This window comes from Bubalus bubalis, chromosome 7 (genome assembly GCF_019923935.1).
Source record: "Bubalus bubalis isolate 160015118507 breed Murrah chromosome 7, NDDB_SH_1, whole genome shotgun sequence".
NCBI lineage: Eukaryota > Metazoa > Chordata > Mammalia > Artiodactyla > Bovidae > Bubalus > Bubalus bubalis.
In genome coordinates this window covers 94304540-94315333 of record NC_059163.1, presented here as the reverse complement: position 1 = coordinate 94315333, position 10794 = coordinate 94304540, and positions in this window count along the sequence as shown.

Sequence of the window (10794 nt, the reverse complement as noted above, 5' to 3'; positions counted from 1 at the left end):
AGTGCTTTTAGGAAATGGATACATGTTAAGGACAAAGGCAAGAACAGTGTTGGCAACAGGCATAGGCTAAAAGGGAATTTCAGCTTGCGCCTCAGTACAACTGACTCCAAACAGGATCCCTGAAATTGAGAAGTCAGAGCTAGGGGGAAGCTAGCTCTGGAGGCAGGACTGCACAGCTCCTCACAGTCGCAGGGCAGATGTTCTACAAGGGTTCAGTGCGGGAGCAGCAGCAGCTAGCTGCTGCGGTGTCTCTTTTTAGCAGGCAATTGCCCAATGGCTCTCAAGACGCCTGGCAAATAACTTCAGAAGCAGGTGCTGTTCCCCAAGGATCAGCAAGAACTGCACAGAATTCCACGGTGCCCAGTGCATGGCTGTTTAATACACACAGCTTCCTGATGGCCCTTATTTCAGGGTGAGCTTCAAAAAGAAAGGACCCTATTTCCTTCTTCTTCTCTGGCCCTGGTCAGGCTCACTGTAAGCCTTAACATTTTTTTTCTGTCTTGGCTAGTTAATTCCTACATAATGAGTGGAAAAAGACCTCAAGCATGGAGACATCATGAAACTGTGCTTCTAAAGGTGAGCTAATGATGAGGTAAAAAGCTTTCCTCTGGCAGGTTAACAATAAACGGTATAAAAATAGCTACTTCTATTTTTACGTGCTCTAGGTGCTAAGCACTGTGTGCCTTGCAATCATTTTTCCCTTTATTTCTCATGCCAGCCCACAAAGCAGGCACTGATTAACACTGTTTAACAGATTAGGAAACTGAGGCTGAGACAGAACTTGTTCAAGGTCACACCTTCAGCAAGTGGCAAAGTGTTGAAGTCCAAAGTACTAGAGCCCCACAACCCCCAATCTTGAGAAGTGGTCTCATTATGGAGAGCCCTGGCTCACAAGGAAGTAAGTGCCTGGCCCAGCTTTGCTGAGCACACAGAACAAGTGTATAACCTGTGCCACAAAGTTATATCAGTGGTCTCTTTTCAAATTCCTTTGTGTGTGCCAACCCTTCTAACAGGGACCACGTCTACCTCTTTAATATCACTCACTGCCTATCCTAGGATGCAGGCACATACCTGGTACTTAATTAATCATCGTTGATTGGTGCTTTTTGCTGTAAACAATGATACTCTCCATTTGTTCAATAGACACACATTGAAGCCCACTTCTGTGCTGATGATGTTCTAATTTCTGTGGGAAATAGAATGAAAAGGCTACTCAACTTGCCCTCAAGGAAATGACTTTGGAACAAAAAGAACACCGAGAGCTAAGCAATAGATATGACAGGGTTGGGCTAGAATGTGCCATCACTGTTTGAAAAGGGACTGATACACAACCTGGGTAAGCAAGGCCAACAACTCTAGCCATATCTGCTATAATTTTATGCCTCATAACTAAGTCCAGACATAGCTTTTTTTTTTGAAATCAGGGTCATATCCAGTGACAGTCTAAATTTGTACTCCAAACACCAGTACTCCATTATACTACTTATTCATACTAATATATTCTTGTTCTGTTGTGATCCTACTCATTTAAAATGGGCACCACTCTCTCCTTATAATGGCTTACAGGTATGTATTCAATTTACTTCTTTCCTCTGTAAGGAAAAATGGCTGTGGATCTCACACGGATGCTACTGAGCAGAATGACCTTCAGCGGATAGAGATAAACAAGAGCTGCTTTTCATCTCTCAACCATTGATTTTCTGCAAGGCAAACCACAAAGCTGCTTTGAAGTCCAGGGGAGAGCTGCAAGGGAAGAAGGAGATAAAACTGAAGGGAAGAGTGGATTTGAAATGAAGTGAATCTCTATCATCGAGGTGTAGATGACTATTGGCAAAGCTGAAACTGCCAGATTTTATCAAGAGAGAATAATTTAGATTATTCTTAAAAGAGGGTATTTTAAGTTGGTAAAACTGGGTTAGGGGAAGGGGAGTGTAGAAAACAAAGAGAAATCTGAAAAGATCTTGGATAAAACTTATCGACTTAGCAAAAATGGTTGCTTTTCACCAAACAGTAGCCAATGTGTAGTGTGCAATCGCATCACCATTCATACAGCTTTCCCCTTGTGTATATTGTATAATAGGACCATATTTATGGATTGCAAGAGTAATCGTTATTGTGTCAAATTTCTTATTTAAAAACATGGTAGATAAAAAATTTGGCTTGATGGTTTTATAGAACAGTTAGGACTTTTATAAAAATTGTAAACATGTTACATTTGAGTAACACTTTTCCTTTTATAAAATGCTTTTTCATGAGCTCCAGCATAAGCCTGGGAGACAGGCTGGATTAGCGCTCTTATTCCTGTTTCATATATGAGGAACTTGAGCCTTAGAGAGCCTAAGTGAACTGCACAGGGACATGCCGACAGCCACAGTGGAGAGGCAGAAGATTCCAGATTTTCTTACTCTTGGTCTCCCTGTGCGTGTTGTTGCTTCAGTCGTGCCCAACTCTTTGTGACCGCACAGACTGTAGCCCACCAAGCTCCTCTGTCCATGCGACTTCTCCCAGCAGGAATAGTGGAGTGGGTTGCCACGCCCTCCTCCAGGGACTCTTCCTGACCCAGGGGTTGAACCCGCGTCTCTTACGTCTCCTGCATTGGCAGGTGGGTTCTTTACCATTAGCGCCACCTGGGAAGCCCTGGTCTCCCTGTATGCTCCCTCTAATCTGTGGTTTCTTAAGGGAGAGAAAAACTCTCTTTTCTTTTCCTCTTTAGAATAAACTTGCACTTTCTCTCAGAATGGTCTTCTGACAATTCTTTATGCAATAGTGTTGGGATCTTGAAACATATTAATATTTCTTATTGTTGAGGTGTCTGGAGGTTGAATTCTGATAGGAGGTTTGGAGGCCCTGCTCTGAGTACAGCCACAGGGGATGGAGGTTGAGCTTCCAAATAGTGCTGCAGGAAGTGAGATTTACCAGAATTCTGGGGGGCTTAGGCTACTTAGTGTTGTGAAAGGAAAGATCCTTGAGAAAGTTCAACCCCTCTCTCAACCATAACCTCTAAACAATTGCCAGCCAATCTGAAACCCCAGCCCAGAATTCTTCCTCATTCCAGCCTTCCAAGATCTGGGTAAACAAAAATATACATGCCATGTCAGGGGCAAGGTGTCATTGAGGAGTTAAGATATCACCTACCCTTGAGATATTGATAGCTGAATCACACATGTGCTCTCATGGGGCAACAAAAACATGACCAGGGGCCAAGATGTGTCAGGTTTAGCATCTATGTTGGGAATGACAGATTTTAGAGCTGCCCGTGGGATCCTTTGGTAATCTTTATACAACTAATTTGTATCAGATATTTAACTTAGCATTTTGTTCATATCCTAGAAATCATCTTTTTGTTCTAGCTGGTACGTGATAATGCTCTAATAAAATTTGAATCAGTCTTTACAATAAATGCCTAGCACCTTTTTAAAAGGCTCAGTTAATGTCCTAGGCAGGACAAGGTAATTGAAAGGGCTAAATAATTGCAATAATTTCCTCATTAATTTATGTTTTTTATTTTATTGAATTAATTTAGCTGATAGTAATGAACTTCAATATGAATTTTTATATTACTTCACTTAATCAAAAGGGGCAGTTTTAAATTCATTTCAGGATGTTAATAATAACTAAAGAATTAATTATTTATAAGACACTTAATAAAGTCAGCTTCTACTTGAGCTATTGTCATCTTATGGGATAGTTTCTGTGTAAGTATGTAACATCTTGCTTTATGTTAAGTTATAAAAGTCATCGCTGCAATTTTAAAATAGTTGTTATATTGTTGCATAAGATTCATGTTAAAATTACATTTCCAGAACTTACAGTGAAATGAGTTGGTTAAGATGTAAATTATTTATTAAAATCATCTCCTTTATTTCATTCACTTACACATATGCAATTTTAAAAAAATATGTGATTTAGAAATAAGCATGTTTTGGAATATGTACTTAAATGCCTAATCGGCACATTTCATGCTCAATAGATTTCATAAAGTATTAGTTAACCAGCAGCCCGATAAATAAATACTATAGGTATATTTATTTCTGAACTAGTTCTTCTGAATTAGGTCTTTTCTGTTACCTGGGATGCTGTTAGACTTAATCCCTGTAGGATTCATATTAGTTAATTTAAAAAATGGAAGGGCTAGTTTTAAAAATTATCTTGGTACCAGGAAAACACTCACCTCAGGCATCCTTTTAGGCACCAAATGGTCGTATAAATCAAGACTACCTGGTATCAACATTAGGGCATGCTGATATGAAAAAAATTCTTGTTACAAACTAAATGTAGATAAACCACAATTTAGGGCAACTATCCAGTCATTGCTGTAGTAGCCCCAAAGTAGGGGTGAAAAACTTTTTAACACTGATCAGCCTCCACCAGATTAATTTGAGAAAGTACAGAACTCAAACTAACCTCCTAGCTCTGAATCAATCTTTTTTGATGTCTTTTTTTTTTTTTTTCTACACAGAGATAAATAGATAAATCACTGGAAGTTGATTCTTCCTGTTTCTACTAGTTTCTCATGGTGGGGCCTTCATGCCAGGCCATATCTCAGGAAGGCCTCTGCAGAGCACGTGGAGAACAGGTGTAACACTTCTGGGACAAGAACCTCCTTTGTAAACAGGAATCAGGCTCAGAATAAGGAGTTAATATGATCAAACTGAGTTTTGGTCACTGCCTCCTGCACAGTGTTACAAACCTCCATCCACAGTTCCTCATATACTCTGTCTGCCAGATCTAATCCCTTAAATCTAATTGTCACCTCCACTGTATAATCATACGGGACTTGATTTAGGTCACACCTAAATGGTCTAGGGGTTTTCCCTACTTCCTTCAATTTAAGCCTGAATTTTGCAATAAGGAGGTTCATGAAGTATGCCACAGACAGCTCCATGCAAATAGAAGGGGGAAAAGTGGAAGCAGTGACAGATTGTATTTTCTTGGGCTCCAAAATCACTGCGGATGGTGACTGTAGCCATGCAATTAAAAGATGCTTGCTCCTTGGAAGAAAAGCTATGACAAACCTAGACAGCATATTAAAAAGGAGAGACATCACTTTGTCAACAAAGGTCCATCTAGTCAAAAGTTACGGGTTTTCCAGTAGTCATCTACAGATGTGAGAGTTGGACCATAAAGAAAGCTGAGCGCTGAAGAATTGATGCTTTCAAATTGTGGTGCTGGAGGACTCTTGAGAATCCCTTGGACTGCTAGGAGATTAACTCAGTCAATCCTAAAGGAAATCAACCCTGAATATTCATTGGAAGGACTGATGCTCAAGCTGAAGCTCTAAAACTTTGGCCACCTGATACAAAGAGCCTACTCATCAGAAAACACCCTGATGCTGGGAAAGATTGACGGTAGGAGAAGGGGGCAACAGAGGATGGGATAGTTAGATAGCATCACTGACTCAATGGACATGAATTTGTCCAAATTCCAGCAGATAGTGGAGGACAGAGGAGCCTGGTGTGCTGCAGTCCATGGGGTCACAAAGAGTCAGACATGACTTAGAGGCTGAATAAAAACAAGTGTTCATACTGACCACTGCATTAGATGTTTTATCCTGTAATCTTGTATTGCTATACATAATTAATGATGGTGTGTGAGCACAGAGATTGCTTTTAATCCTTATTACATATTGAAATAAAAGATTCTCTTTTATTGGTTGTACATTAGTATGCAAATTACTCTTTGTGTCATTTGGGCTCAATCCAGTGATCATATTCCTCCCATGCCTTTCAGGTCCTTAATATTTACCTGATGTGAAATTCATGGAAATGAATGCATGGTACATGAGATTATTAATGATCTTAAAGATAATTTTAGAAAAGATATAATATCTGACAAGTAATAAATTATCAAGATTGTTTACCTCAGGCATAAAATTAAATTTTTTTTAAGATAGCAAACTGTCTGACCTATGACCGAACTGACTATATGACTTAACTGATCTCTGATCTAACTAAAGTGTATTTCTTCTCTTTTATGAATAATAGACCTAGAAACTAGCTAACTAACCTCTTTCCTTGTAGTCTCTCTCTTTGGCTTTCCACATGTTACTGGGAGGCTGATACAAGGACTTCTCCAGTTCTTCAAGCCTGGTGCCTAGCAAAGACATAGAAGGCAAAGGTTAAAGGCCAACTTTGACCTGGTATATCAAGGACTTGACTATTTATAGAAATACTGTAGAAGTGTTTTCTGGGTAATCCTGTCTTGGAGTTGAAGAGGTAACTTAATATATAGCAGGAGTTCCTGAGAACAGTGGTTCTTCCCTCAGTTTGGGGGAATGCAGATACTTAATTGTGTTTCTTTTCTTGGAAATCTTTACTGTTTTGTGAGTGAATATGGAAGGGGCAGTGAGAGAGGCATCTGCTAGGACTTAATACTAAGTGACACTTCTACATCATAAAGTTAACAGTGAGCTTAGTCAACATTTTTTTGTGCTTTATTTTCATATCCTATGCATAATATAGGAATCAAGATTGCCGGGAGAAATATCAATAACCTCAGATATGCAGATGACACCACCCTTATGGCAGAAAGTGAAGAGGAACTAAAAAGCCTCTTCATGAAAGTGAGAGTGGAGAGTGAAAAAGTTGGCTTAAAGCTCAACATTCAGAAAACGAAGATCATGGCATCCGGTCCCATCACTTCATGGGAAATAGATGGGGAAACAGTGGAAACAGTGTCAGACTTTATTTTTCTGGGCTCCAAAATCACTACAGATGGTGACTGCAGCCATGAAATTAAAAGACGCTTACTCCTTGGAAGGAAAGTTATGACCAACCTAGATAGCATATTCAAAAGCAGAGACATTACTTTGCCAATAAAGGTTCGTCTAGTCCAGGCTATGGTTTTTCCTGTGGTCATGTATGGATGTGAGAGTTGGACTGTGAAGAAGGCTGAGCACCGAAGAATTGATGCTTTTGAATTGTGGTGTTGGAGAGGACTCTTGAGAGTCCCTTGGACTGCAAGGAGATCCAACCAGTCCATTTTAAAGGAGATCAGCCCTGGGATTTCTTTGGAAGGAATGATGCTAAAGCTGAAACTCCAGTACTTTGGCCACCTCATGCGAAGAGTTGACTCATTGGAAAAGACTCTGATGCTGGGAGGGATTGGGGGCAAGAGGAGAAGGGGACGACAGAGGATGAGATGGCTGGATGGCATCACTGACTTGATGGACATGAGTCTGAGTGAACTCTGAGAGTTGGTGATGGACAGAGAGGCCTGGTGTGCTGCGATTCATGGGGTCACAAAGAGTCGGACACGACTGAGCTACTGATCTGATCTGATGCATAATATAACACAGGCCTGACCTAAATTTGTCCTGTAATAAGTGTTTAATGGGTCAAAATTGGTGTTTCTTACCTTCTCCATTTGTATGTTGTAGACAGAGAAATGTGTTAAGAATCAGGAAAGCAGAATTGTAATTTTGGATCTTTTACTAGCTATGTGATTTGCACAGAATCATTTCACTGTTATTGTTTGGGTAATGATGTTTGGATTGGATGATCTTTAAATTTATCTTCATGATTTATAATCTACAGATAATATGCTGAGCATAGGATGGTCAAAATCAGTAACTTTCTGCTAAATACTATTAACTGGCTTTCAAAAAAATAAAAATGAGTGAAAAGAAAGCCATGTTTTATGATGTCTATTTCTAAATACTCCTGCCATGGCCAATTTTAAGCTACCAAGGTCACTGAATGTGGAACTGGGAAGAAATGGGCACATTTAGCAGTTCCAAGCCACTAGGAACAGTTCTAACAAACTATAAGCCTGAAAACAGTAAATTATCCTACCATAAAAGACTGAAGAGTATGCAAATAGAGTTGAGAAGGAATTAATAATGGTAAAAAAAAAAAAAGAGTTTCCAGCATTAATGAGAAAATTAATGCACGGACTGTCTCAATTTTTAGTACTTAAATGATCACACTATAACAGCTTTTTAAAAGATTGGTAGGCCGTGTAATGTTTTTCAAAAAGTCACAGCTACCTATTACGACAAAAATAGTTTCAAAAGTTGACTCTTTCAGTGTGGCAAGAAGCCATATTTAGAATCTGATCTAAGGCTTTACATGCATTTGCTATAGCTCTGAGATTAGTCTTAAGCCAAGGCAGGACAGTGTCTACGTCTCCATCACCCTGAGGATTAGTACGTGGTATCAAGGAATGCCGGCAATACTGTACCTGGGCACCTGGGCACTGCTTATTGGTCACCGTGAGCATTAGAACAGAGCGGTATTGAAATGCTGCAAACAATGAAAACTAAAAATGAGTCCTCTCAAAGGGAGGAGAAAAGATATCAAAGATCATCATTCCAAGAGGAGACAGTAGCCTGAAAGTCACTAGTACCAGCTACAAATATAACAGTCTATCTATAGAATATGGAATTTGCCAAGATCCAGGTTTAGTCTTCATGTGACAAGCACCTATCATAAGATATTAACAAGAAAATTACTCAGAGAAGATAAAAATACATGTAACTTAAAAAAAAAACATGGCAAACTTTTTAAATAGCTTATTTACAATGTGTACTAGTTGTATTAGAACTAGTACACAGTGAACACTCAAAAGGAAAAATCTATTATAATATCATTTTGCTTCCACTCTTTGGCTTAATGGATGATTAAGAAAAATGCATTATTTGGTTAAAAATAGGCATATGTAGAGCCAGCAAGTATACCAGTGAGATGACTATTATGACTTTGACAGAGTGAAACACCCACAGCCCATGGCAGTCAAGGCAGCAACTTCCCTCCTTGTAGTGGATTTCACCAGATAAGACTACTGCCGGAGGTCCTCTTGAAAGACTATACCACACTTCTGCTATTAATTTCTAAAGAAGTATTTTTTGGTAACTATTTGGAGGAAGAAACAAAGGAGTCAAACAAATATCTGGTACTATGTTTTCCAGAAGTGAAAAGTGAAAGTGAAGTCACTCAGTCATGTCCGACTCTTTGCCACCCCATGGACTATAGCTTACCAAGTTCCTCCATCTATGGGATTTTCCAGGCAAGAATACTGGAGTGGGCTGCCACTGCCTTCTCTAGAGGATCTTCCCAACCCAGGGATCGAACCCAGGTCTCCCACATTGTAGGCAGAGGCTTTACCATCTGAGCCACTACGGAAGTCCAGAAGTTTGATAAATTCATTGCTCTCACTTATTATTTTTTGGCTGTGCTGGGTCTCTGTTGCCATGTGAGCTCTTCCATGGCTGCTGTGAGCCAGAGCACCGTCTAGTTGTGGAATGCAGGCTTCTCACTGTGGTGGCTTCTCTTGTTGCAGAGAACGGGTTCTAGGGCGCGAGGGCTTCAGGAGTTGCAGCTCCTGAGCTCTAGAGCACAGGTTCAGTAGCTGTGGAGCACACACTTCCCTGCAGCATCTAGGATCTTCCCAGATCAGGGATCAAACCTGTGTCTCTTGCATTGGCAGGCAGATTCTTTACCACTGAGCCACCAGGGAAGGTCCATTATTCTCCTTTTTAAACAGTCAGATAAACACATGCCCTAAAGCCTGTCCTAGTCTGGGGACTTAATCCAGCCTTTCCATTGAATGTCTCCATCTGTCTATAACAGATGTCTTCCCTCAAAATAACAGGCCATGACCATCTTCCCTATAGTTTCCCAGATTTGGCTGAAAGCCATTTCTAATCACTTCACGGAGCAAAGAGTTCTCTGAAACTGTCACTTTGTAAAGGAGTCTTAGTACCAACTCCTTACCCGAAGACCCAAGGCCTCTATCCTATGAACTTCAGCTCCTAGGGCCTATATTGATATCTGATATCCCAGCTCCTCTTCATAGCTGACATCAGAAATTTGTTTTATTCTTTCAGTCTTGGTTAAGTATGAGATATTTTTATTAACATTTCTAAATTTAGCATTTCTATGTTTTGGAAAGTGGATGCAACTAGCTTAGTTTATCCTGTTGTATAGAATTTTAGAGTTGGGTAAAATATTAGAGATCCTATCTTTACTCCATGAATCGAATTTTCAATTTATTTATATATCATCAGGTACCAGATGAGTTTGGCACTTGAAAAAAATTACCCGGATTTCTTATATTCATATCAAATCTCTAAGCTAGAGATTCAATTCTACATACAGCAAGTATCGCCAGTGTACTGGGCTGCTGAAGATAACAAAAGGTATACATTTATAGACTCTGACTTTAAAGGGAGCTCATATTTTAAAAATAAAGGTTCCAAATGTGAACAGATAATTGCAAAATGATGTAATAAGTCTATTACTAGAAGTATGAATGGAATGCTTTGATAGACTTGAGGCTCAATGCAGCACACAGAAGTCAGAGAAAACGAGACCATGCTACTGGTGCTAGATTATGAAGAATCTGTAAATGTATGTGTGCGTGTGTGTGTCTATGGAGCTGGTGGTGGTAATAAGGACATTCCAGGCAGAGGGACGTGAGTCTGAGTGAACTCCAGGAGTTGGTGATGGACAGGGAGGCCTGGCGTGCTGTGATTCATGGGGTTGCAAAGTGTCGGACATGACTGAGCGACTGAACTGAACTGAACTGAACTGAGGCAGAGGGAAGAGACTGCTGATGCCAAAATAAACACTGCTGATAGTGACTGTGTAGGAGTCAAAAATATATTAAAAAGGACCTCTACAAGTCATGGGTTATATAGGGTTTAATTCAACAAACAGTTGTGGGGTCAACTTTGTTGAAACCATCTGCCATCGAAAAACATACCCTGTATGTAGATATGGCAGGGATTGTATGCTTGCTTATTTTACTGTTGAGAATATTAAATATTATTCATAATTTGAATGTTTTAAAAAA